At 43.5% G+C, this 26,392-nt stretch overlaps 1 protein-coding gene and 1 non-coding gene across 5 annotated transcripts in view; one reads left to right on the top strand and one right to left on the bottom strand.

Annotated features, from left to right (window-relative positions):
• VTI1A (vesicle transport through interaction with t-SNAREs 1A) overlaps window positions 1–26,392 on the top strand; it is a 396,717-nt gene that overhangs the window by 290,065 nt on the left and 80,260 nt on the right. The gene's annotated exons all lie outside the window — the stretch shown is intronic.
• On the bottom strand, window positions 13,561–13,666 carry LOC129399449 (U6 spliceosomal RNA). The gene has a single exon (XR_008627095.1). It is a non-coding gene; the product is annotated as a U6 spliceosomal RNA (small nuclear RNA).

Genomic DNA, 26,392 nt, shown 5'->3' with positions numbered 1-26,392 from the left:
CATATTTTATTATATATGTACAAATTATTTATCCAGTTCTCAACCAATGAACATTTTTCAGATTGTTTCAGTTTTAAGATGATTATGATCAGTATTGCTGTGAATATTCAGACATACACACATGTTTTTATTTATTCTGGTTGTACACTTAAGAGTAAACAACTTGCTGGATCATATGGTAATTTTGTGTATAACTTTTGAAGAATGTCAGAACTACCCCTCTATAGTGGCTGCTTTGTTTTATATTCCCACCAGTAATGTGTAACGGTCCCAGTTTCTTCCTATCCTTGCCAACACTTACTATTGTCTCTCTTTTTTATAATGTTTAATCCCAGTGGGTGTGAGGAATCCTCACTGTGGTTTGGATTTGCATTTCTCCAGTGACTAAGATGATGAACATCTTTTTGAGTGTTTATTGGCTATTCATGTTTTTACTTTGGAGAAATGACTTTCTGGGTTTTGCTTTTGTTTTTTTTAATTCCATTATCTCCACTGAAGAACATAGCTAGCAGAACTAGATTGAAGACAAATATATCTTCTTAAAGGGAGTAGTTTTCTTTTCTTTATTTTTAAGGGGGTAGTTTTCAGGCAAATTTACAAATTGAACACATTTTTATCATGGTGTGATAAATCCCAACATATTTGGGATTATAGAGTAACTGTATTCCTCTCAGGACTCAATTTACATGTGAAACTTTTTTCAGTTTGATTTCTGATAAGACTTTAGGTAGCCCCAGAATTGAACTTGGAAAAGGGCCTGCACACCAGTTTGTCTAATTAACTCATTTAACTAACTAGAAAATTTAGTCCATCACATGAGATACAAGAGTCACCAAGAAAGCAAGTGATAAAATGACACTGTCCAAGTGAATCCAGGTATCTGATAGTCTCTGTTTATTTTAGAGAGAATAAGAAGTACTTTTCAAATGGTTTCAGACAAAATATTTATGACATGCTCTAGGTCTGAGTCGGCATCATTTATTGTGAAGTACTGAATACACTTCTCTTTCTCAGAGCAGTACTATAAGCTTGGTATTATCTTCCCCTCCCTTTTTGCAGGGGGAAACTGGTTGGCTAACTTATTCAAGGCCATCTATTGAGTAAATGTGGTACTCGAGCCCCAGACTTCAGATTCCAAGGCCATCGTCGTCTCTGTTCCCCTGATGTGTCAGATGACTTAGAGAGTCTGTGAATACTGTTGAGTGACGCACAGGATGCTGTGACATGGGCCATCTTGCAAGACTCTTTCTGATTCACTGAAGTATTGACACAAGCCACCGATAGGTGGCATCGTGGAGCACTCGGTCACCATCATTAACAGATGACTATTTTAGCCGCAGTAAAAGACTGACTCAAAAATAGACCGTGTTTCAGTTTGACAGTTGAATTGTTCAAGCATTAAAATTAGTACATTTAAAGTATCTACTATCATAATGCCACATTTTAATTATAAGTTATAAACATATTTTTCACTTTACATTTTACTTTTTCTTTTTTTTCTTTTTTTTTCTTTTTTTTTAGTTTGGGGCCACTGCTCTTGGTACTCAGAAGTTACTCCTGGCTCTGTGCTCAGGGGTCACTCTTGCCATGCTCAGGGGACTGTATGTAGTGTCAAGGATCAAATCCAGGTCTGCTTCATACAAGGCAAATGCCCTTCCCACTGTACTGTCTTTCCAGCCCCTATTCTTTTAATCCGATGCATACAATTATGCAGGACAAATGTTTTTATTGTCTTTGCTATGGTATAGTTTTCATTCTCCTGACGACACTGAAGCCAAAAGGAATTTAGCTGCTGTAATCGTAACGTCTCAAACAGAGCTCCAGATCATATGCAAGTAACTCTCTTGGCTCCTGTATAGTCCTGTGTTGCCTCCAGTGTACCATGCTCTGCCTTAATGATGTGCTGAAGGACACTCATTTGAAAGAAAAGGAGACTGTACCATTATTCCAGACAACAACAGAGCTATGAACAAGTAGAAGTTATAGGGAGGCAATTTTGAGCCCTTATAATGAACACTTGATCTGCCCAACAATGAAATGTGTTGTCTTGTGAAGAAGTGAGGTCTCTTGTCATTGAACTGTTCAAGCTACTGCTGGATGACCATCTGGGAGGATGCTCTGAGAGGGAATTCTGCACTGGTTGTGTGTGTGTGTGTGTGTGTGTGTGTGTGTGTGTGTGTGTGTGTTGCTGAGAGAAAATAGACGGTATTTGATGCTCCTTTCAACTTGAGCTTGTTGATCTTTGTTAAGAGAGCAAACTGGAGTAAGGGGTCACTGTGTCTTCACTGAAGAAAGAGACTTTGGTGATAAGCGCTCATCTTGAGGTTAAAGGAACAGGGTTGTCCATTTAAAAAGAGAGGAACCAAATTTGTCGATCTTAATGACCATTTCCCCACCCAAATAGCAGTTCCCTTCTAGATTCAGAAATACCCTGCACAGCAAAGGGTTCCATGTTCAAGCATGTTTGACAATGGAGTTTAATATGCCATTGTCCTTTGTAACTATCCAAGAAAGAAAGAAAGTATATAGCAATTCCAAATTTATTTCTCACTGTTGCCAGAGCCCTTCAGAAACATGATTGTCAGCCTCATCCAGTGCTTCTACGTCTGATTATATGTCAGTCACAAATCTGGGAAGTTTTTTTTAAAAAAATAATACAGACACTGAGGTCCCACCCAGAATCCAAATCCCTGGGCTAAATCTCTAGCATGACTAGTTCTTAACAGCTCTCCAGATGATTCTTACATAAAACCTGGTATAAGAAGAACTAGTCTGAGCGGGCACTTAGAAAAATCTAAGCAGTGTCTTTGTAATTCAGATCACCCTTTTGAGTTCAAATGATCATTCCGATGAAATGTTCATAAGTACGTTAAGAAGTGTTGGTGTTTAACAATGGATCGCATTGCTGCTCTTGAGTCGCTAAGCCAAGCCTCTTTGCTTTATTGATTTGTGACTTCCAGCAAATTAGTTTGATTTCTCTGTGCCGTAGGTTCTTAATTTGTAGACAGAGATAACAACAGTACTTATACATAAGGTACTTAAAAGCTTAAAAGACCCAAAAGAAATTTTAAATGTCCCAGAGTATAATTTTGTTATCCTTGGGGTTATTGTTGTCAGGGTGCCTTTCCATTCTTGGGACCACCAGGGCTATGCCCAGGTCAGCTCACATGTGCAAAACGTATGTTCTACCATGGAACCATCTCCCCAGAAAACTATCAGTTGTGCCATCAGCCCTGTTACTGCTTCATTGTTAGCAGTGGTGGTGGCAGCCCGACTCGGCACTTCATGACAACGTAGCCTGCTCTGGACTGGGCTAGAAGCAAGCCCTGAGCTCACCTGAAAATGAAGGACCCTCTGGGGACCATGCGAACAGCGTGCTTTCTCGGCGTGAGAACTCCCTAAAGGGAGGCTGTGCTTGGAGTTGGAGTTTCCAGCAAGGAAGTGAGGCTTTACCCCCGTCAGCTTCTGCAGTTCTGGTGGCTCTGAATTCTGCACTGGGAGCCCAGAGTGAGGGTGAGCACCGACGTTCTGGGGGCTCCCTGGGAAAGGGGCGACCCCCTGAGTCCTGGGGACAATCTCAGTTTTCAGCGGGGCACTGGATGACAGAACTGCAGTTCAGACCGCATGGGCGCTGTTGAGCCGAGGCCCTGGCTCCGGACGCCAGGGGCCTGGGCTCCTGGTGCACAGAGGAAACGCCATTTAGCTAGGTGGCTCAGCCCCAGAGAGAAGCTCAAGAGTGCAATTAGGCGGAGTTCCTTTTTGGTTTTCAGTTGACGAAGAAGTCATTTGCAGCAGCTCTGGTCACTGGGGGGCCAGGAGCAGCAGCGGTCACGCCCTCTCTGAGGGCCAGGACAAGTGTGGCTACTCCGTGGCTATCACACAGTCCTGAGCCCAGTTTCCATCAGGAGTGACTCCAGCTGCCACTGTGGAAATGGGTGGAATATTCCTGGGGGGTAGAGCTCCAAAGACTGTCGAGCTGAATAGCATCTTTGTCTCAAAAACTTATACGAGAAGCTCTTTCCCCCACCCTTTTCTCCTACAAACATTTTGTGGCTCACCATTGCAGACACTGCATATCTTTGTATCCCACACAGTCCCCATGCTAATAGTTGTTTGTTAGTTGTGGTCATTTAATTGGAAAAAGCTGGCATGGAGAGATTACAGGTCCCAATAGGTCACTTCTTTTATTTTTTTTGTATTGAATATGGTGTTACCGCCTTTGACCAAGCCCCCACCACACCCCCACCCCCGACTCCCAAGTTCACATTTATTTCAGTTCTTTCAATGCATTAATAACATATAAGGGAGGGAGCTAAAGAAAAGATGTGTGTGGCCTTTAAATATGTCAGTCATCTACAATTCCAAGGATTGCTTGTCCTGGCATGGTGCCAGCTCGGCATTATGGAATTCCAGATGGCAGGGTTCTGTTGGTACTTGTTTGGGATTTGCCCTGGAGATGAGGTTAAGGAGGATGTGAGGCTATGGCTTGGATCCTCTCGCTTGCCTCACTGCAAGTCTCTGTCCCCTCCTCCCAATCCGAAAGCTGCCCACATCTCTCGAGGATGGGACTCTCGGCACAGGTGCCCCTTCCCGGAGTTCACCCATGTCCTGGGGAAGCCAGTGCTTCTGGGACAGAGACCAAACTTTCCCTCGTGTGACCTGGGTTTGCCTTCCCTCAGACCCTGGGGCTGGGGCAAGTGTGATCATGAACTCACACACTGAATAGATAAGGGTGGTGTTTCTCATCAGCTTGACTATCTTTCTTTATCTTATATGCGATTCTCTCTCTGTTTTAAACGGAAACTTTTATTACAGAAATTATGCACACAGAGAGCAAAACTAATGTGGCTAAGTCATGTGTTCCCAGTTACCAACATTTAGCCGTTCTTGCCTTTTCCTCTTAACGTTTCCTTTTCTTTTCGCTGTTTATTTTTAAAACAACTAGATATCTGATTTTCCCTGTGAAAATTTCTATATGTACCCCTAGAATTTATAGCAAAAATTTTTAAGAGCCTAACTAGCACATTTAATTTAATAATTATATACCCTTCCAAGCTCCGTTTTCCTTGATTGCTCAACAAGTGTTTACCGATAGTTGGGCAGTTTAAATCAGGATCTAAAGGAGGTATGCCAATTGCATTTGCTTGACCCTAAGTTAGTGTCATTTGATCTAAGACAGGGCCTCTTCTTATTTTTATTATATGTACTTGCTGAGGGAAACCAGATCATTGGCCTGTAAAAACTTTCTGTATCATATGTTTGGCCTATTGCATCTTCACTGCACTGCTCAAATGTTATTCTCTATTCTCTTTGTCTGTAAATTAGTTGTTAGCTCTAAAGACTTCATGAGATTCACATTTAATTGTATCCCATCAGGAGGCACATAATAAGTTTATTTGATGTCAAGATTGATCAGTGAGTTCAGATATGGTCGGCATAATTCATCCATTACAAAAGTCCCTACTTACCTACTAACCTAATCATTTTAGCAACCATCGATGATCACTGTCTACATCCATTAGGGCTTACAAATTATTTTCAGTTCTATCATTCTTCCTTCATTTATTAGCTGTTATTTGATATAGAAGAACATACCAACCATTTGGTTACTCTAAAATACAGTTCGTACAAGAAAAATATCTTAAACGTCTCTTTTCTCTTTATTTTTCAGTTTTCAGAATACTGTGCAGCAATCTTCAAAATGATACGCTTATTGTATCATTTCAAACACCTGTTTTTATCTATTTCATATGCTTCAGTTCATTATATTCTTTATTCTTTTTGATGCTCAAATATCCCATCTTTGGTTTGTGGGCATCTCTTCTAGCTGTCTATTGTCAACTTTTAACCTGATTCCACAATTCCTTCTAGCTGATTAAGCGACCCCAAACTCTTGATCCAATCCTAACATTAGCTCTCTCATCAAGAGACCCTTAACTCTTTCCATGAGAAATGGTTTCTAAAAACCAAAGACTGGGTTTTGAGGGTAGATTTCCTCTTAAAATGGCTATGTTTGTATTAGACTGGGAGCCTTCTCCTCCTGGGTGCCATTATTCCTATTCTCTGTGGGCTTCTTGTTCTAGGTGGATATTCCCTCCCCAGGTCAACTTACTAATAGCCAATGGTTACTCTTTTCCAACTACATCCTCTCAGTTTTTCCTGCCAAGTCAGACACCCTCAACCATCTCTGGGCTTCTAAGTTACCAATGTAGGAAATACCATGTAAAGCTGACAAGCAGTAGTACCCTTTTATTCACAGACTATTCTAAAGTTTTTAAGGCTGGAGAGTTAACAGTCTGTTCCTATTGAAGACTTACATAGATAAGTCAAGTTTTATTCTTTAAAAGCACCATAGAAATGATGGCTCCAGTTCCCAGAGGATTCATCAAGACCAGCCATCTCCTAAAGCATGTGCATTGTCGCCAGAAGTATGGGTGGTTGCATACTGAAACTTTTACCAGAGTTTCTCAGTATTTAAAAATAAATAAAACAAAAACGCTATCAGTTCATCTTGACTATGTTTTAAGGTTGCATGCCCATTTGAACATCTGATGAAACTAAGGACCTTCTCTTTAGAAAATTGTACCTGTACACAAAATTTTGTAGACAGTTTCATAGGCATCATGGACTTCAAATAATCTAAGAGTCAAATGTTTTCATAGCCTAGATCTGGTTGCATCTGGTTTGTAGGGAGCAGCAAGGAGTTGAAGGTGGGCAGGTGTCTGGGCAAGAAGACACATAACTCTGCCAGGGAGAGAGCGTGAAGGAGTGGAGTGCCTACTATGCAAGTCAGAGCCCCAGGTTTGATCCCCAGAAACACATACCGCCCCCCCCAGCACTGCCGTGAATGACCCCCACCTTCAGGAAAAAAGATGCATATTAGAACAAAAGAATGAAGGTGCTGACTTTATTGACCCAAGAGTCGTTACTGGCTCTTTGGTATAGAGCCACGACTGGTGCCAGTCGATGAGCGGTCTTTCAATCCTTGGCATCACTTGTACAGAAATTAAGGGTAAGTGCTAAAAAATATAACTTGACGTGGATCATGCTTTGAAGCTCATGGTCAAGGGGCTGCTCGGGGATAAACCATTCTGGGTACTCTTGCATACACTTGGGGAGTGACCTAGGGCAGAAGTTACATGCTTGGAATGTCATTCGCTTGCTTTATCCATCCTCAGAAAGGAAAACCAAAGGGCAAACTGGTATATTTTTTTAATTTATTTTTCATTGCATCACCATGAGATATACAATTACAAAGCTGTTCATGATGGTTTCAGTTATACAATGTTCCAACACCCATCCCTCTACCAGTGTACATTTCCCACCACCAATGACCCTAGTTTCCCTACCACCATCCCCTCACATTGAGCCTGCCTCAATAGCAGACACTTTTCTTCTCTCTCCCTCTTTCTCTCCCTCTCCCTCCCTCCATCTCCTGCTCCCTCTCTCTTTTTCTCTCTTCCTCTCTTCCTTTCCCACTCCCCCTTTCTCTCTCTCTCTCTCTCTCCTTTTGGGCATTATGGTTTGCAATAAGATACGGAGAGGTTATCATGTTTGGTTCTTTAGCTACTTTCAGCACACAGTTCGTATCCATAGCGATCATTTCCACTATCATTTCTCTGCCTTCTTCCCCAGCACCTGAGTCAGGCTTCCAACTATGGACTAATCTTGCTGGCCTGTATTTCTACTGTCCTTGGGTATTAATCTCATACTATGTGTTTTTATGTCCCATAAATGAATGCAGTCATTCTATGTCTGTCCCCCTCCATCTGGCTCATTTCACTCAGCTTGATATCTTCCATCTCCATCCACTTAAAAGAGAATTTCATGACTTCATTTTTCCTAACACCTATATAGTATTCCATTGTATAGACATACCATAGTTTCTCTATCCAATCATCTGTTCTCAAGTGCTCAGGTTGTTTCCAGATTCTGGCTATTATGAATAGTGCTGCCATGAACATAGAAATGCAGATGGCGCTTCTGCTGTGTGTTTTTGCACTCCCAGGATATATTCCCAGATGTGGTATTGCCTAGTCAAATGGAAGCTCAATTTCTAGTTTTTGAGGGTTGTCCATATTGTCTTCCCAAAAGGCTGTACCAGTCAGCATTCCCACCAACAATGGGTGAAAGCCCCTTTCTCCCCAAATACATGTCAGCACTGGTTAATCTTGTATTTTTTTTTTATGTGTGCCCATCTCTGTGGTGGAAGATGGCATCTCATTGTTTTGATTTGCATCTCCCAATGATTGACAATATAGACCATTTTTTTCTGTGCCTTTTGGCCATTTGTATTTCTTCTTTGAGCAAGTTTGTTCTTCTGGCTCAAGTTAGATGGTTTTTCTTGTAAAATTCTACCAGTGCCTTGTATATCTTGGATATTAACCCCTTATTCAATGAGTATTGGGTAAATAATTTTTCCCATTCCATGGGCTGTCTCAACAAACTGTTCTTCTGTCACAGATCAGCTGAGAAGCAAAGCTAGTAGACCCCGTGGTTCTTTGGCTGAGCCTCCTCACTTGCCTTAATCAGGCTTTCTCTACCATCACCCTTCACACAGCCCACCTACAACAAGGCACGCAGTAGGTCTTCCCTCTTTGCTGAGCACGGTAGAGCAAAACCATTCTCCTAAGAGAGAGACCAGCCACATTCTTTCCCAAGTAATATATCCTGTGGGAAAAATTCTGATAATTCCTAAGTTACATGAAGAGAGGAGGTTAAGAAATAGATCACTGGCAGTCACTACTCACTGAAGGAAATGTATAGAGATGTGTGAGGAAGTAGAACACCTCAGCTTTATGGTGGAAGCAAGGAAAATTTCTAGATGGTTCAAACTTCCAGGTACCCTTTGTGTGAGCTAACAAGTTATGGTTACAGATAACTGTCCACTTGGGCCACCAAGATAGTACAGTAGGGAGAACACTTTCCTTGCAAGTACCTGGCACCCCATATGGTCTCTCCAGCACCCAGCCAGGAGTGATAGCTGATCACAGAGCCAGGAGTCAGCCTTGAGTACAGGTAGGTATGGTCCCCACACCAAACAAAAACCAACAGAAACAAACATGGTCCCCTCTCAGGGCAGAAACACTAGCGTGGTCTCAAGGATAATCATCCTATCTGTGGGAGGAAAATAAGTTCAGAATAAAATTAAAGAACAAAAAAAGATACGGCCAAGTGATCTTTGCCCAGATTTCCTGTTCCCATCCCTTTCTGTCGTGTCTCTCTTCCCTGAGGATCCAGGATTAGTGAAAGTCACTCTTTGAAGGAATCTAATGTCTTATCTTTAAAAACTAAAAGGTGCTTGTGAAAAAGTTACCTTTGCTCTCAAGACTCTTGGCAGCCAGAGGAACAACTGACCTAAGGAGGACCTTGCCTCCCCCCACCCTCATTCTAGTGCAGTTCATTCCATATGCCCAGCAGGCCTTCATTCACTCTGCAGCCTTCCTGCCTCTGCCATGCACAGCTATGGCACCAGCGGGCACTGGGGGTTGAACTCAGACATGGCTGCGCACTCACCAAGAAAGGGATTTTTACCTGACAACAATTTCTCAGATTCCCTGGAACACATTCCTCCTTTTATAGGAGGATAGGGGAACTGGCCAAGCGATGAAGGTCACTCCCTACAATATTTAGTCAACCTGGCCAGATGGTTCAGTGCTTGACCCAGCTAAGCAATGCTGGGGGCCACCAGACCATAACGAGCAGTGCTCCGGGGGGAACATGTGGTGCTGGGGATCAAACTTGGGTCTTTGCACATGCAAGGCTCTCCTGATCTCTATGGTATCTCCCTTGCCTTGTTCCTGCTTTTAAAGGGTTCCTTCCTTCCTTCCTTCCTTCCTTCCATCTTCCTTCCTTGCTTCCTTCCATCTTCCTTCCTTCCTTCCTTCCTTCCATCTTCCTTCCTTCCTTCTTCCTTCCTTGCTTCCTTCCTTCCATCTTCCTTCCTTGCTTCCTTCCTTCCATCTTCCTTCCTTGCTTCCTTCTTTCCTTCCTTCCTTCCTTCTTTCCTCTCTTCCTTCCTTCTTTCCTCTCTTCTTTCCCTCTTACCTTCCCTCCCTTTTTCCTCCATCCCTCCCTTCCTTTCTTTCCTCTCCCTTTTCTTCTCTTTCTCCCTCTATCTTTTTTTACTGACTAGAATCAGAAATATCTGCTGATAGAGAAGTCAAAAAGTTACCAACATCTCAGCAATTGATGAAATCAGTTCATGGCCCGTGGGACTGACAATTGACTTTTACCAGCAGCTTTGAAGTGAACTAGAAATTTATGAAAATAATTTTGCTTTTTTCACATCCTTTCAAATAACACGAGATATTTGTTCTATTGCATAAAAATAAAGACAAAGGGAAATATCTTTTAAAATTCCTGCTAAGAGAATTTGTCCACAGTACATGGGGCCAGAAAATGCACAATCTCTCAAGTCTGATATGACCTTTGTCTCCACAAATAAAAAGACTGATAACCCCAGGTGTCACCACTCCACTTTTTAAACACACAATCACAAAGGGTTTGGTTTGATGACTGTTTTCAAGTATAAACAAATGTCTGAAATGGAAGAAAAGAATTGGCGTCAAGTTAATGTACATACATGTACAGGTGGCGTCAAGATTTGAGGGTAAAGTAGGGACTCCGTCACCCTTCAGTGTTCTCCAGCACGATCTGCCAATCAGGGTGCCCTGAACCATTGCCCTGACTTCCATGGTGGGGTGGGGGAGAAGGGTTATGGCTGTTGATAGCAGCATGATTATGGCAACCTCAGATTGAGTTCTTCCATGTACTAAGCAAGCAAGCTAAGCACCGATGTCAGTGAGTTTGACAAAACCTCCCAAGAACTCCAAGTTTTTATTGTTCCATAAGTAAGTAGATAACATATTCAGATGGTAGGCCTTCGTACATGGGCAGGATGGTTGAAGAAGCACGTCTAGATAGTTTTCAGCCTTGGTGGTTTTTCTGGTCCCGCTGGTTCTGTGCGGTTTCTGGAAGTTTGAGAGCAAAGACAGCTTGCCTCCTTGACTTTTATTTTGTCCCAGAAGTCACCTAAGGCCTGGAGGGAATGCAAACTGGCCACAAACACTATCACAGAGAGGTAATAATTAATGAAAAAAAGGTGTCACTTTAAAAGGTCGGTGACCTGAAGCATTTGTTTCCCTTGGATTAACTTTTCTAGCTCTTTAAATAACGCATTGATATCAGCAGGGACCAAAAAGAACGCAAACAGACCTGAACAGGGTAAACCTCTGGGAAGAAAAATATGAAAAGAAAGCTGTTTTCATAGCCTTCAGCTACTTACTCTTCTTTTTTTTCCCCCTGTGATAATAATTTTAATAATGACCTTTGACTGTGAGCCTGTGACTGCCAAGCAATGTGCTTATCTCGTCTTCACGATCCCCAAAGATAGGAATTGTCTTCGTTTTACAGCTGAAGAAACTAAGACTCCAGGAGGAATGAGGTTTATAATCACTGTAGAGTAATTTGTGTGGGGGGGAGGAATTTCCATATAATTGCGTCTATTCCAAATATACAAGGAAAGAAACAAGAAAAAACAGCACAATTGCTCAGTTTCCAGGTATTCTGGACGAACACTCTCACGGGTGAAAGTAATGACCACCCCACGCTTCCTGTGTGGGATGTGGTCATTGATAGGATAACGCCCAGAAACTATAGTCGGGTCCCCGCTCCATAAAACACAGGCTAGTGGTGGGCTCGACACCCCTGGCAAATGCTTCCACAGTGATCTCCACAAAGGCTTACAGGGAGCAGCTCTTCCTGAGGACTGCAGGAGCTGCCCAGGCCATGTCTAGGTCTGATTCTAGAGAGTTCCTCGAATGCTCTTCAAGGGCAGCAAGTATGATGCACCTAGGAAGGTTCTAGAACCCAGAGCTGGGTAGTCTGATTTCAGATCCACGCCATCAACTCCCAACACCAGCGCCTCCTTCCCCAATATCCCCGGGATATGTCTGCTCAGTATCGGGCCTGCCTCTCTTCTGTTACCCAAGAAAACATTTCTTACCAAGAAGGAACAGCAACAATGCTTGCCCTTTGTCCACGCCAAGGGCCTGAGAAGAACACAGGCACTGACCTCTCTGGGTCATTCTCAAGGAAGACACAGACTTGCGGGGGGAGAGAGGTTACATCCTCCAGCAACGCATGGAACAGCCTCCACGACGGCTGCTCTCCTCTCTCTACATTCTCACAGACTTTGCCCTTTCTCTGCGAGACCCTCAGAACTCCCGGCCTCGCCTCCCCTTGTGGAGCAGAGAGCAGACCCTGTAGCTAGTCATCACCTCGGGGCCGGGCCCTGTCAGTCTGAAAGCAGAGCTCTCCGGGAAGTGCCTTTAAGTCCACTCAGGATGAGGGGTGGTGTGGACACCTCGTGCCTGAGTGTCACTTCCTGCCAGCTCACCAACACGTGAGGCCCCTGACAGGTGACCCGGTGACAGCGGAGGTTCGTCTCTTATTCCAGACTGAGCCGTTCCCTCCAGCCCTCTCACAGCTTGTACCTCTAGGATGTTTTGTGACCTCTCTGCCCGTTTCTTTCTCTTTTTCCTGCTTTCTTCATGTCCTGGCTTAAACAAAAAAATATTCTTCTTTCTCCCACTTCCCTTCCCACTTTTCTTTTCAGTGTTGGATCCAACCCACACCCCACACCTGTCTATCAGATCCAGAAAGTAACCAGGAAAAGGGAATCCCAGCTGCAAAATACGAGAGCAGAAGGCCTGGAAAAAACATTCAGTCATCAAAGGCTCAGGAGAAATGGTGAAAAGAAGGGATTTGTTGTGAGATACATTTTACAATGAAACTTCTGCAATAAAGAAGAATCGTTTTTATTCCCCCCCCCCCGAACTATAGTCAGAATAATGTATACCTAATGTCAAGAAATTACATATCATTAGTTTGGGTAATGTATAATTTCCATCTGATTACATATATTAAAGTGATTAAGGAACCTCAGTTTTTCACTCGTAAATCTCAGCCTTCTTTGTTCCATTCTGGGGCTGTAATGACTGTTTGTAACAAGAGGAGAGAACATTCAGGACTGATGGGAGCAGAAGCCGGAATGCTCTCACCCAGTTGTTGACTGAGGTCTGTGACTTGGGGAAGGAATCCGAAGTCAGCTGCCAGTGATGGGAGATATGGAAGTGGAGATTTACACCCAATTTCCAAAGCCCTCCAGTACAGCTACCTACCTCCCAACCAGAAAGGGAGGAAAACGGTGTGGCGGCAGAGGCATATTGAAAGTTTTGCAGTAAAGTGTATCCCACCACCAATCCTTTTCATTTGGTGCATAGAATAAAACAAAATGTTTGACAGCTGGAAGTTTTTGTTTGCTGGGGACCGAATGAGGGCCTCGGTATCACTTTCAGTCCTGATGTTTCATTTTTTTACTTTCTGTTATTGTTTTTTTCAATATGGAAGACTTGGGCAAGAGAGGTAGTACAGCAGGTAAGGCTCTTGCCTTGTAAGTGGTTGACCTGGGTCTGATTGCTTAGCACCACTCGAAGTGATCCCTGAGAACAGAGGCAGGAGTAAGCCCTGAGCACGGCAAAATGTGGCCCCCAAACAAATAAATCGGGCACATTCACAAGTTCGCCTGTCGTCCTGGTGTATGGGCCTTGCTAATCTTCTCTGTATCCGCTGATTTTAGTATATGTGCTGCCAAAGCGAGCATCATTTCAGTTTTTAATTACTGACTTCCATTGGCTTTTTTTTGTAGCCTACTCCTATATGTTTATTGCCCCATATTTTATAGTGGTTTTTCTCTTTTTTCAATTAGAGGATAGATTTCATCCTTTATCTTTGAGGGTAACTGATCCAAGACATTTTTATGTAAATGGATTAATTAATGGGTAGCCTTCATTTGAAACTTGAAAAGGAAGTAATCCTTTTTGAGAGGCATTAACTGTTTTTTAAAGCCATAAACAATTCATTACTTAAGCACCTTGTCACACAATTAAAAATTATTTGACAGCGGTAATCATAATAAAAATGCATTACTCCTCACCAAATCACCTTTCTTCAAGGTGATTAAAAGAGCCCATTCATTAGAAGACTGCAGCAACTTGCTTGGGGAAAAAAATCCCGTTTGCGGGAAATGCATGCTACAGACTGACAAAACTTCGGAGCAAATGACATCACAGGACAGCTTCCTCCCCAGCCTCTGTGAGAGGTATCTGGCTGCAGAATTCTGCTGGAGAAGAGAAGGCAGTGACACCTGCCTCCCGGGAGCCCCCCAATCCTCACTGCCTTCCAGCCCTGTGATTTATGCAAATCGAAATGCCTTGGCGGTCGCTGCTTCCTGGCAGGGCCAGCATAATCCACTTCCTTCTGGTTCATGTGACTGTGCACATTTGGGCACTCCTGAATAGTCCCAGAGGGGCTGTGCCTCTCATTATTCCTGCCCCATTCTCTGCGCAGTGCAAGCATTCAGACTATGAATGGACAAGGGTTTAATTACTCACCACATCTGTCAGATCAGATTCAACTCGAGAATGAAGAGAATCCCAGACAAGCCCGGCCGTTCCTTTGCGATGTTCTTCATGGCCGAGGTCATCCAGCTCTGTCTTCTAGGGAATATTTTCCAACTCCTGGTTGCCTGACCCTTCTGGAAAACAGGGACTCCCGCCTTTGGAGAGCCATTAGTGAGCCTAGCACATTGTGTGTGGCCTTTCCTGATGTTAATTAATCTTCCTGATGATGCACTGCGCATCAGGGAGCCCTTTATTCCCCCGGGGCTACTGATGACCAGTCTGAATGCCAGAAAGTTTTCCTTGCTGCTTCCTGACCTACATGCTCCCCTCTCTCTGTGCTTTGCTTCTTTGTCCCGCTCCCCCTAACATGTCTCGCACATGACAGATTGACTGCTCACATTACCAGGTCAGCCAGAGTTTGACAGAGTCAAGGCGGCTGGTCCCCAAGGAGAGGCTGCAGCAGGGAGGAGCGGGGCCGGTCTCTCTAGAGACCTGTTCCCAGGGCTCTCCGTGCCTGCCTTCCGGGAGAAAGGTGCATAATAACAGGTGGGAAGGGTGTGACCGCTGGAATGGAAAGGAACAGTTAGAATCCGGGAGGGGCTGGCCTGCCTCCTGTTTCTTCCTGTGTTTGGAATCATTTGGGTTGAACAGCAGATCTTTGGTTATACAACTCCAGAATACGGGGGTGGGGGCTTCCTTGATTTTGGAGTCGGGGGAAGGGGATAGTTGTATTTTTGGTTGGGTTTTGTCTTGTTTTTCCTTTCATCTCTTTGCTGGCAAAATTCACGCTACCAAAAATGAACCACTTCAAAGTATCGTTCGGGTCAGGGAAGCAGCCCAAGGGGTAGAGGGCACGGCCGGTACATGGGCAGCCCTGTATCAGTGCATGCCCAGCCCTGTCCGTCCTGAGCATCCGCAGAGGTGGTCTCCTCAATAATTGGTTTAAAAAATTGAGCATGGGGGCTAGAGAGATAGCTCATCATGACTGAGCACTGAGGCCCACTTTGGCACCACATGGTCCCCTGAGGACTGCTAGAAGTGAACCCCCAGCACAGAGCCTGGAGTAACCCATGAGCACTGTTAGGTGTGGCCAAAACATAAAAGGTAAAACAAAAAATCATGTCGTTCAGCATGATTGAGTATATTCACAAATGCCAAACAAACATATTCTAGTTCTAACCATTTTCGTGGCCCTAGTGGACCTTCCTCCTCCCATACCCATTAAAAAGATTCTCCTGAGGCCCAGGAAGTAGCTCACGGGGTTAGTGTGCATGCTTTGCATGCCAGAGACCACCGTTCAGTTGCTATCCCCGCATGATCCCCTGAGCACTGCTGGCTATGGCAGGGGGAAAAATTGTCACCCTAAACTGTCTCTGCAGATTTATTTAATATATATATTTTGCGTATACAGAATCACAAAATACATGACCCTTATGATTGACTTTTTAATTTGGTGTAATGTTTAATGTTTTTGCTCTTTGCCATAGGCTTTACTCTAGAATTATTGGAAGGGGGAAATTCTTTTTTTTTCTTTTTTATTTTTCATCAAATCAATGTGAGATACAAAGTTACAAAGTTGTTCATGACTGGGTTTCAGTCATACAATGTTCCATCATCCATCCCTTCTAGTGCACATTTCCCACTACCAGTGTCTGCAGTTTTCCTCCCACCCACCTTACCTTACCAGCCCGCCTCTCTCTCTCTCTCTCTCTCTCTCTCTCTCTCTCTCTCTCTCTCTCTCTATCTATCTCTCTCGCTCTCTCACTCTCTCTCACTATCTTTTTCTCTTTCTCTCTCTCTCTTTCTCTCTCCTTTTGGACATTATGGCAATACAGATATTAAAAGGTCTGTCCTATTATTGAAGGGGGAAACTTTTTTTTCTAATTTTTTATTAGTGAATCATTGTGAGGTACAGTTACAGACTTACAAACTTTTGTGCTTGCATTTCAGTTATACAGTGGTCGAATGCCCATCCCTCCACCAGTGCCCATTCTCCACCCCGATGATCCCAGTATACCTCCTACCCCCACCCCATCCCCCCAACCCTGCCCCACCTCTGTGGCAGGGCATTTCCTTTTGTTCTCTCTCTCCTTTTGGGTGTTGTGTTTTGCAGTAGAGGTATTGAGTGGCCATCCTGTTTGATCTAGAGTCTACTTTCGGTGCGCATCTCTGAAGGGGAAATTCTTAGCCCAACATAATTATTCCTCCTTGAGTAATGCCTCACTGCCTGTGGAAGCCTGAGAATCAGCTTGGATCCATCCTCTTGACTTACTAATGCTGTCTACTTGTTAAGTTTCATCGATGCCCCACCTGAAATACTGTGGGTCAGTTCTCACTTACATTCTGACTGTTCCAGCCCCATTTCAGACCCCATTCACTCTCTGCTGAACTTTCTAAGTACAGATATCTTCAGGATCCTCATCACCTTCAGAACAGGGGCAACTCCTTCCCGTGCCCTCGACGGCTGTTTGCAGGCTGTTCCCCCAACCCCCGTTTTGCCCTCATCCCGTGCTTCCCTGCAACTCTTTTTAAAGCCCAACCACATTAGACTGTGCCTGGGTTTCTTACTCAAGGCACATGCTGTCATCACGTGCCTGTATGAATGTGTATGCCTTTTCCTCTCTCCCCACACCTGCAGGAATCCTCGGCTCCTTCCAGATTTCACTGCATTGTCCCTTCTCACCTTCCCCCGCACAGAATGAGTTTTTTTCTCCAATATGTGGCTTTTCATTTTTGTAATACTTACCACAGCCAGCCTTTAATGAGGGTTCATCATAAAGCACAGTCCTTTTCCTACCCAACTCTGATCTTCTCGGGGGCAGAAATCTTGCCTTACTCTTACTATTGAGGACCACTGTGTAGGTCCTCAATAAATATTTTATCTAATGAATTGAATTTTCTTCTCTGAAGAACAAAGTAGGAGCCTGTAATGAGCCCTGAGTCATGGCGAGACCCAGTCTCATGCAAAATAACGAGGACTAACATTTAAAATAGTGAATTATTTTGATCTTCTATTGAATTTAAAGTTACCCACGGTGGTTTACCAGTTTCAATTAGCAGAAAATGCAACTTTGCTCCCTTCACCCCCAGATTATGTTCTTCATTACAAATCTCAAGAGTTTTTGTATGCAGTTGCCAAAAATCTTCTTTTTGACAAATTGCACAGGAGGCATTTTGGGATTGTGTGAGAGAGTTGATTGAATTTAGGCCAAGTTCAGAACCCTGATACCACTCAAAACGAAAATAGAGATGTAAGGCTACTCAAAATTTTATCTACTTATTTTAGCCCAATCCTCCAAATTCATCTCTCAAAATAATCAAGATTCTTTTCCAATTAAATGCCAAGTAAACAATACAAATAAAACTATTTTGTTTGCTGAGAAGTAATTGAAAATCTGCAACTAATTACAAATTGGCAAGCTCTGAGCCTTCAAATAGCAGAAACACTCTACAGATGCATTGTTTACAGCTGGGTTCAAAACTGGTTCCCTTACACTAGCCATCCACAAGTTATTAATCAATACTTTGCCAAGTTCTATACCTCACCTTCAAAAAATGGTAATAAACATTTAATTTTCAATATGGGCTTCATAAACAAAGCTGTTAAAAACTAGGGGAGGAGATCTAATTGGCTAGAAAGCACAAAGCCTGTTCTTGTTAGCAAATTGGTTTTTCCTTTAAAAACCCTGTTCTTCTTTGACTGCTCAGAATCCTGCAACTTAGTTGGAAATTAATATTCCATCAGTCTGGTCCTTGAGTCCCTTATGGCACTCCATGGGTAGATGACAAGATCTTCTTAAAGGAAAATCTGGGGGACAAAAAAATTAACACATCACAGACCATAGAGAAATAGCAATCGAGAATCTTAAGGTGCTTTTGCTACAAGCAGGTCAAGTCAGATTGACAAATGACTATTCTGAGTGAAATTTTATGTCTTCTGGCCTTCCATACCTTTCAAACTCTACTTCCTGCTCTTCTTTCCCTCATAAGTGACCTGCATTCACTCTTGCTCAGTCTTTACCACTGCTATTCTGTTTTTCTAGAATGTTCTTTCTCTCAGATCTTCTTTGTCTAGTTCCCTCTTTCCCTTCAAACTTTAGTTTAATATCCGTACTCAGAGAGTCTTATCTGTCCATCTCAGTGTCTCTTAATTTACTTGATTACTGTGAGATGCTCTTACTAATTTGAAAGCTATGTCAAAGACAGGTACCTAGTTTCATGAGTCCAACTGGTCTTTTTCATGAGTCCAACTGGTCTTTGGAGTAGAGCCTAGCCAGTGGTTAAGTTCTCACTAAGTATTAGGTGAGTGAGTGGGTGAGTGGATGAAGTGGACGGATAGGAGAGTGAACAGTGGCTAGATCAAAAGGTAGATAGGTGGTAGATTAGAGAACAGATGGGTGAGTGCCTGTGCTTACAAATGAATGGATAGATGATGGATGGGTTTAAAGGATGAATGAAGGAATACATTTATATTGGTTGGAACAAACATCAGACTTAAGACAGAAATTGAATGTAAGGAAGGACATGACTCTAAAAATAGCTCCTTGGGGAAAAAAAAAAACATAAATTCCTAAGTAGAGACATATATCCAAAATGAAGTTTATTCAGAGGTGAGAGATGGTGAAAAGTAGCACACAGTGAATTCTCTCCAATAATCTCATGAATTGTGCTGTAGAAAATGATTCGATCTGTTCTCTACCCCAAGTGCATGATCTAGGACAAGAGGTTAGAAATTGCCCAAATACAGACCATGGCTTTAAATCAGAGAGCTTTTTCATTGCAAGAGCTACCCCAGAGAGAAAGTGGGGAGTGGATAATGTTGATGGGAGTGTTCAGGCACGCGCTGCGGGAAGAGTTGGCACGGATGGCCATCGTGGGGTCCCAGGCGTCAATTATGCTCTGGTTCTAGATGATTTGTCTGCTCTCTGACCACCGTGAAGCTCTGTGGTTCTAGAATGATCAAAGGAGAAGCCCACTCACGTGTTGACCATAGCCTTTAAAAAGAGAAACGGCAATGAGATGGGGATTATTCATTTTGTCCCCTAAGGAGATAACTAGAAAATGGTATTTGGGTTTTTTTTTTTTTTTTAATGAACTGAAAGAAAATGTTCTGGCAAAATAATAGGGTCGGATTTTAAAAGTCTCTTCCATCTTCTGTTCCCTGGGAGGCCTTCGACAGGGGCCTGCAGTATTTTAGGTCCATTGTGAGCAAGGAGCCTGCTTTCCCAGAGGGTGGCAGGGACGACATGTAAGGTCTCCATCCAGCTCTGTGATCTGAAGGCAGAGCTGGATGTGTGAACCGCGGTGGTGTCTCTAAAATAGAACAAGAGCACTCCATCCATGGGAAGCCGACTGTCAAGGTCACTGAGACGCCAGTGATGCCGCAAATGAAAGCTGACTGGGGCCGCCTTTCCTTTCAGGACGTGCTTCTGGAGATCTAAAAAAAAAAAAAAAAAAACACAGAAAGAAAGTTTGAAATGGATGATTTTTTAGTTGCTGAGTCATTTTTCTTGGGTTTGATAGCTGAGCCGTAGAATTGTTGCCTTCCAGGGGTGTGAGGTGCCCCAGGCGGCCTAGGTGTGTCAGCCGTCCTGCTGCTCCCCAGATGCCCCCGGAGGAGGGAGATTCTGTCCTGCTAAGGGAGTAGGGGTTACTCAGGTATCACGATCCACTTTCTTTTTTCCCATTGCTGGGATCAAAGGCATACTAAGAATGAGGAGACGAAGGGGGTTTCACTTCCTCACCTGCCTGCTTTCGAGCCTTTCTGGTGATGCCTCTGTGAGGGGAATGGTCTCTGGCCAAGGCCCCGACCTTCTCTGTCTCTACCCTCCTTCTTCTGAGGGGAAGTCACTTATCTGCCTTCTCTTCAGAGCACCCCCAGGCCCCCTGTGACAGAACATTCTTTCTTTCCTCTGTGCTGCTCTCCTCTCTCTCTCTCTCTCTCTCTCTCTCTCTCTCTCTCTCTCTCTCTCTCTCTCTCTCTCTCTCTCCCTCCCTCCTTCCCTCCCTCCCTCCATCTCATATTCATCGATTCATGGTTACGGCTTTTCCTCTACAGGCTTGGCTCCCCTGTGATTTGAGAAATCCTGTCAGGGAGAGATTCCATTTCCTTTTCCTTCATAGCTCCAGGCTTAGTTCCTAACACATACAAGTCCTCATGGATGCCTGAGGAGTCAAAATAAAAATAAAAAAAACAATGAAACCAATGACTAGACACTGGACCGATGGCAGGCATTCATGTTTTGTGTCAAGGAATCAAGCCTTGTGAAGTTCAATGTGAAATGAACCTTGTCTTCCTAATCCTGACTAAATGGTTAAACGGTGACACTTTTCCCCCTCTCCAGAGCCACCTGAATCTTCACTTATTTTCTTACAGGGCTGTTGAGTTGACAAGACGACAGGACTGCGTTTCCCTTGGACATGGGGCTCCCCTCTGTCAAGAGATAGATACAGTTAGAGTTCAGTACAGATAGAAAGATAGATTTCAGTACAGCCCAGGAGTCAAATTAGGGCACTGTCGGCAATAAGCCAAGGGGGAATGTCTGGGAACAAACCCTCCCGGAGAGGAAATAGTTTCTCCTCTGGTCACTGAGCCTTAGAGGATGCAGCAGTGGCGTAGCCTCATGATCCCACCATGAGGCCCCAAAGTGTTCCAGGATGTGAACTTGCACATTGGATGCCCGTTGCCCTGTGTAGCTCCTCGGGTCAAGGAGGGAGGGAGCAGCTGGGCCCCCACCTCCATTTCCCAACACCTCTCTTCCCCACGATGATCCGTCATTGTCATGCAACTCTCTGCCACCTTGTCACACTTGTCAGGGAATTCAGTGGCCGTGCCTGTAGAGAGCCTGTCCCCTGCACTTCTCTCGGGACAAGCTCAGTTTCACTTCCTCTGGCCTTATCAACTCCTTTGTTTCCAAAATTGTTCCTCAGCTGCCCGTAGAGTTGCAGTGACTCCTCCCTCCCTTGATCCCCCTGGCTGAACGTGATGAGAAAAACAGGGCGCTCCGTAAGGTGTCCTCTTGCCCGTTCTCCCACCCTACCTTGACATAAAGGACTAAACAGGCCTGTCTAAGCTCTGGCAATTGCCTGGCCCTGGCTTCAAGAAACATATGACCCCCAGATCCTCCAGTGCTGCCGATATGGTACTTTCCCACGTGTAGAGACTGAACAGATGAAATATGGTTTTCTAGCCCTTTTCATTTACCGTCAAAATAACAAGTGATGTCTTGTCTTTCAACAGAGACGCTCTTTTTCCTCAGCTATTCAAGGAAGAATGTGCTGTTGTCTTTGCTGTAGGTTTTTTATTTTATTTGTAAATTGTGCGTGCTGCATGCTACGGAATGCTGAAAAGCCACACACCCCGGCTTGTTAGCTGACACACAGTATGTGTGATTACAAATTGTTTGAATAACAGTGGACCATTGAGCTGCCATCCAGATGTGTGTGGAATTAACTGTGGGAAGGTCCACAAAGGAGGAGTATCTTTCTTGTCGCTGGGTCCAAGGGCCCTAGAAAGCGGAAACATTATATGTAGAAGCTGCTCAAATAAAACAGTAGCTTTCAAATGACTCTTCAGAAGCAAAATTAATTTTTTTAATTATATGCATCAGTGACGACTTGTCTACCAGTCAGGCCAAACAACAAACGAAAAGAAGGCTTTGAATGCCCTTGGAAATAGTCTGCTCATTCTCTGTCTTTTAAATTGCCTAAAATTTCACAGCAGGGCTAGAGTCATAGTCCAACGGGCAGGGTGCTTGCTTTGCTAGCTGATGACTCGGGTTCGATCCCTATCACCCCACATAATCCCCCAAGTCCACTTGAGTAGTGATCCCGGAATGCACAGGATCACTACTTAGAACTAATTTAGTCCTAAGCACTACCAGGTGTGGCCCCAAAACAAATTCACTGCATTGTAAATTCAGGATGCGACCTTGATCACCCCCACTCTTGAGCTCTTCTTATATGTTCTGTTCATGTCTTCTCCCCTTTCTTTCATGCTGTCTGCTATCTAGGATACCAGAACCATAGAGCCATCAGCATCCACAGTAGTCCTCATGGAAAAACAATGCAGATATCTTATGTGAATTTTTTTTTCTCTAAAGGATATTTGAACCATAGTGAGATATCACTTCACCACCCAGTAGGCTGACCAAAATAAAAGACAGACAGCAGCTGGAGAGATAGTACAGCATGTAGGGCACTTGCCTTGCACACAGCTGACCTGGATTCAATTCAAGTCACCCCATATGGTCCCCCAAGCCCAGCCAGGAGTAATCCTTAGGTCCAGAGTCAAGAGTAAGCCCTGAGCACAGCCAGATGTGGCCCTCAAATCAAAAACGAACAAACGAAAAAAACATGATAAAAAGTATTGATAAGAATTGGCAACATCTGGGGCTGGAGCAATAGCACAGCGGGTAGGGCATTGCCTTGCACTCAGCCAACCCAGGTTCGATTCCCAGCATCCCATATGGTCCCCTGAGCACCACCAGGAGTAATTCCTGAGTGCAGAGCCAGGAGTAACCCCTGTGCATCGCCGGATATGACCCAAAAAGCAAAAAAAAAAAAAAAGGAATTGGCAACATCTGAAACCTCATCTACTGCAAATGAGAATATATAATGGCATAGTCATTTCAGAAAGTCCTTTACCAATTCCTTAAAATGACAAATGCATGGAACTGCCATACAACCTAGCAGTTGTACTCCGAGACATAACTACCCTATTGAAATGAAAATGTACATTTATACAAAAGTTGTACCTGAATATTCATGGCAACATTGTTTACAACAGTCAAAAGTGGAAGCAACTCTGGTGTCCATTAGCTGATGAATGGATATATAAAATGCTGTTTATTATTAATTCATAGGAAAGGAATGAAGTATTAATACAACCAGGATGAAACTTGAAAACATGCAGTGTGAAAGAAGCCAGACACAAAAGACCACATAGTGCACGAATCCATTTGTATGAAATGTCCATTCAGAATAGGCGAATATAGAGAAACAGAACGTAGATTTGTGGCTGCCGAGGGCTGGAAGGATCTAGAGAAAAGAGAATGATTGCTAATGGCCACACAGCTTCTTGTTTGAGTGGTGAAAAAGTTTTAAAATTGATTGTGTTGATGGTGGTCCGGCTTGGTGATGAATATACTAAAAGGAGCAGTTGCGTGTATATGAATTATGCCTTGATAAAGTTGCCTTTAAAATTCACTGTATCCCTGTATCACTGTCATCCCATTGTCTGTCGAGTTATTCAAGCGGGCACCAGTAACGTCTCTATTCCCCCCCAGCCCTGAGATTTTAGCAGCCTCTCCTTACTCGTCATTCCCAGCAATTGGAGGCTTTTACAGGGTCAGGGGAATGAGACCTATCGTTACTGTTTTGAGCATATCGAATATGCCACAGGTAGCTTGCCAGGCTTTTAAAATTAAGTCAAAAAATCCAGAAGGTAAGAAACTTGCATCCTGCTATGGCTGCAGTCGTGGTTTGAACCCCAGGGCTGCTTCTGCTCCCTAAGCACAGTGGGCCGTGGTCCCTGAGTGTGTGGGTGTGGGAGGGGAGCGGAATGAAGTAAAAATAGAGGCATTGGGGCTGGAGTGATAGCACAGTGGGTAGGGCGTTTGCCTTGCATGAGGCCAACCCAGGTTCGATTCCCAGCATCCCATATGGTCCCCCGAGCACCACTAGGAGTAATTCTGAGTGCATGAGCCAGGAGTAACCCCTGTGCATCTCTGGGTGTGACCCAAAAAGCAAAACAAAAACAAAGGCATTTTCAAGCATAACTTTTTAAAGGCAAATTGGTAAATTTGAGGGTGATCCTTTCAAGAAAATTGTGCCTCAAATTAGAATATCTTCAAAAATCACGTATCTGAACTTTTCTGACAGCATGAAAAAAGGAGGGGAAATGGTTTTAAGTTTAATAACTAATTCCCCCTCCCCCCTTTTTTTCTGGAATGAAAGCTCTGTTACTTGTTCAACAGTGTCAACGCTTTCTATCTAGTTAAAATCTACAGCCGTCACTTGGCTCCCAGCCACCAAATACCTAATCTTACCTTTGTGCAATAAAACTCCCTTTAGCAAGGCATATTAAAATAGATCATTTCCCACCTATTTTGAATTCTGTAGCAAGCAAGTTAAAATTTTTTAATCATGAGACATCACCCAAGTCAGAGGAAACAAAGAAACGAATAGGAAATCCTCTCGAGGTTCTATTCACACTCCACTTTCTATAGCTTAATCTAAAGAAAAATGTGGAATTTCCTGCAGAGTGATTAATAGACCCGTGTGGTGACATACAGGAACTCTGAGCTTGACCCTGCAGGTAAAGGCTAACTGGTATGTTAAGTTGATTACACAATTTCCTCTAAATAAGTTGACAAGTGGTTTGCACAGTTGCCTTGACTTTTGCCCTTATAAATGCACACTTATAAATGACTTGCTTTTTCAGCTAAAGCAATCCTTATTTTAGATGTGACATGTGTTAAGTAAACAGCCTGATTTGGAACCCCGGCTTGCTCGCATTCATCTCGAGGGCAGTTTATCAGAGTTGCTCGGGGGCCCACAGTTTGAGGAACCAGAAACTTGGTTTGGAGATGAGGGTGGATTTGTAGGGCCTACGAAACCCAAATGTTTCCACCGTCCTTTTCGGCGGATGAAATAGACAGATGGATTCGAGGAGTTGATTCCCCAAATAGCTGAACATATTCCAGTCGAAGCTGCTAAACGGTTTGCAGTAAATAATGAGCAGGCTTAATGCTGGTGTTTTATCAGATCTTTCTGGATAAAAATACAGCCTTTGATGTTTCTTCAAAAGTCTTATGGAAAGAGATTTCTAATCTGCATTTCTTTTCAATGTTCATTTTCATACACACCAAGTATAGTTCTGTTATAATCTCAAGCAGTGGCTCTCAGCCTTTTTCCAGTTATGCCTCCCCGCTTCCAACCTCGTTTTCCTCCTTTGCTCCCCCCCACCTCCCATACTGCTGGTTGGTCCCTTAGTCTCATATTATGTCGCCCTCCCCTGCCCCCATTTCTGCAATTTTTACCTGTGGACCTTTGGCATAGCTTGGATACTCAAAGTGTGCCGTATTGAGAAATGATGAGCTGGGGATTGTAGTTCGTTTGGATGTTTTTGTTTTATGTATGGACTTCTTCTTTTAAAGAAGAAAGTCATAAAATGTTACTGTAAACAAACTAAGTATTGTTTCAGCTGATGAATCAAATGCTGCTTGGTGAAATAACTGTTTATTTGTAGATTTATAAGTCAAGCAACGTTGCTGAACCTGATCTGATAAGCAAGAAGGGCTTTATTAACATTGTTGATTTAGCTGGAATCAGTTTGCGTGTGTGTTTCTTCCTGGATGAGTTAAACATTTGGAAAATAAATTGATTTTTTTTTGTCTATACCGTACCATTTATGCTTTCCAGGTCTAGAATAAGACAAGCCTGGAGCTCATCTGGGAAACAGAACGTTATTAGGGACTCCAAGGTTAAATTTACCATCCCACTGTCAAATCCGTGGATGTTTTTTTGTACAGTGCGAGGTGCCATTGTAAATCATCTTCCTTCACGTTGACTCTTACATAAGACGAAACTTGTCCGCCAGAAAAAAAAAAATGTTTACTACTTGCCAGAGATGACTCACTGAGAAATCTCTTCGTTTATTTCATTTCACTTGGTCAGCTCTAGGAATTCAGAGCAGAAGGACTGCGGGCCATCCTTCCTAGCTGGCTATGTGCTCAGTCAAGGACTGGAGCTAATTTGTTCTGCTATGTGGCTTCTCGTTGTAAGTTGTCAATACTCACTAACCATTAACTATTAACAACAAAATCCTCGACTTGTGTTTCTGAGCCTTTCACTTCCTCCCCAGCTGCCCAGTGCCCTGTCAGACACAAGCAGGGAGAGATTTTTCACACCCGTCCTCTCTGCTT

The sequence above is a fragment of the Sorex araneus genome, chromosome 11 (assembly GCF_027595985.1).
Source record: "Sorex araneus isolate mSorAra2 chromosome 11, mSorAra2.pri, whole genome shotgun sequence".
In the NCBI taxonomy this organism is placed as follows: domain Eukaryota; kingdom Metazoa; phylum Chordata; class Mammalia; order Eulipotyphla; family Soricidae; genus Sorex; species Sorex araneus.
The sequence above is the reverse complement of the archived record's forward strand: the minus strand, read 5'-3'. Positions and strand labels throughout refer to the sequence as shown.